This window comes from Lipotes vexillifer, unplaced genomic scaffold (genome assembly GCF_000442215.2).
Source record: "Lipotes vexillifer unplaced genomic scaffold, Lipotes_vexillifer_v1.1 scaffold613, whole genome shotgun sequence".
NCBI classification, from domain to species: domain Eukaryota; kingdom Metazoa; phylum Chordata; class Mammalia; order Artiodactyla; family Lipotidae; genus Lipotes; species Lipotes vexillifer.
The window spans coordinates 468754-471075 of record NW_006792345.1 but is presented as its reverse complement, the minus strand read 5'-3'; the positions used below and the strand labels follow the sequence as shown (position 1 = coordinate 471075).

Genomic DNA, 2322 nt, shown 5'->3' with positions numbered 1-2322 from the left:
GGCGGAGGGGACCGCGTACTGCAAAAAAAAAAAAAAAAAGAATAGAATGATACTAATGTGATTGGTACATCTCCCTTTCAGAGTGGGTATCCACTTGCTTTTGAGAGCTACCTTACCCACGGCTTTTCTGGTAGGCAGAGGCCCAGCTGCACACTTCACATAGTGGTGAGCCGTGTGCCTCAGCAAGAACTGATTGCAAAGCCTTTTCTAGTTATGAGAAACACAGGGGCACAACCTCCAGGCACGTCAGTAGCCTAAAAACATTAAGGTCAAGAATTTCAATTTCTGTGACTTCTGTGGGTTTCAGAACTAGCCACTGTTCCTCTCCTTCTTAAATCAGAGTACATCACTAGGCTCTCTGATAAAGTCTCAGCAGTGTTCACTTGGTGCTGAGTACCAGAACTCTAGGACTTGGATTAAATCTTTTTTTGAGCCTTGGCTGTGTAAAGTAGGGAGAACTGGTATGTGCTGTGTGCCTGCCCCACGTCAGGTACTCTGCTCTGTGCAGTTTACATCTACTCTCTCCCCATTGTCCAGTAAAGGATGGCGAAGTCAATAGTAGAGCTGCCAGGATCACACAAGTCAGAAATGGCAGAGCCAATATAAAGGTGTGCCTCTGCATTATTTCTGCTCTTTATGTAGGGCCACATGCCTCCCTCCAAAAGGAGGATGTTCATCTATACTCTGGTGCCCTAAAAAGAGTGTGTGGATTTCTACCATGGTGCTATGCCAAGTTAGGGAGTATGAGACACTAAGATACACAATTCTGAGCATTGACTGGAAAAATATGAGGTCACCTACTGAGGAGCCTAAAATCAAAAGACTTCCTTCTCGGGCTTCCCTGGTGGCGCAGTGCTTGAGAGTCCGCCTGCCGATGCAGGAGACGCGGGTTCGTGCCCCGTTTCGGGAAGATCCCACATGCCGCGGAGCGGCTGGGCCCGTGAGCCATGGCCACTGAGCCTGCGCGTCCGGAGCCTGTGCTCCGCAAATGGGAGAGGCCACAACAGTGAGAGGCCCGCATAACGCAAGAAAAAAAAAAAAAAAAAGACTTCCTTCTCCCTTCTCTTTTAAAAGACATCCACATAACTCCTACCTTCTAATTATACGGAACATGTGAATGAATAGAATAATTAGTAGTAGCTGTCTCCATGAGGCTACTGGTGTTAGTTTACTTATTCACAAAGTTATATATTTTGAGCCTAGAAAGATCTGGGTTTTTTTAATCAAAACTTAAGAATAATTCCATATACTGAAACAGAAAACGAAGATTCGGGAAGTCAAATCATTTAGTTTACATATAAAGGGAAATCTGTAAAACTAAATGTAACCTGTGCTATAGAAAATTAAACTATGTAATTACAGTTTTTCCAGTATAAAACCATGAGGCTAAAGGAAATTACACATACAAATACAGTTGACCCTGTCCAACTCGGGTTTGAACTGCACCGGTCCACCTATTTCAATAGTAAATACTGCAGTACTACATGATCAGCAATTGGTTGAATGTGCAGAACTGCGGATACGGAGGGCTGACTGTAAAGTTATATGTGGATTATCAGCTGCATGGGGGCATCAACACCCCTAACCCCACCCCACCCCTAGGTTGTTCAAAGGTCAACTATGCAGATCAGGGGAAAGATTAGTATGATACATTATAAAGCATAATCAGCTCTTACTTGCTTTTAAAAATTGTTTTTACCTGCACAGATTTCTTTTGACACTGGAATAGCCAGGAAGAAGCCGAGTCTTTCAAAATTCTCTGTCTTCTTATCTCAGTCCAGGGGCCCTTGGGACCATCTGAGACCTAAGAACGAAGGCTTCCAAAACCACTGATGGTTATTAATAAGGTGACACTGTTTTCCTCAGGGGAGCCTCAGTTGAAAATAGATTATGCTGGGAAGTTTGCTCCATTTTCTCTCTGTCCCTCAAGGACTGGCTTTTCAAGAGTTTCATTCTTATTTCTCTTTTTTTCTTGCAAAAATCAGAATCAGTGGGGAGTTTTCAGAAAGAAATCCTGAGGGGAGCCCCGGGCATGTTTGTTTTTATTAAGTACCTGGGTGACTCTGATGCTGCAAGGCCATACCATCTATTTTTTTTTTTTACATCTTTATTGGAGTATAATTGCTTTACAATGGTGTGCTAGTTTCTGCTTTATAACAAAGTGAATCAGTTATACATATACATGTGTTCCCATCTCTCTTCCCTATTGCATCTCCCTCCCTCCCACCCTCCCTATCCCACCCCTCTAGGTGGTCACAAAGCACCGAGCTGATCTCCCTGTGCTATGCGGCTGCTTCCCACTAGCTATCTATTTTACGTTTG

The 2322-nt window shown here is 43.6% G+C and overlaps 1 protein-coding gene across 1 annotated transcript in view; it reads left to right on the top strand.

Moving 5' to 3' along the window:
- The window catches only part of RNF130 (ring finger protein 130), a 107417-nt gene that overhangs the window by 79963 nt on the left and 25132 nt on the right, over positions 1 to 2322 (top strand). The gene's annotated exons all lie outside the window — the stretch shown is intronic.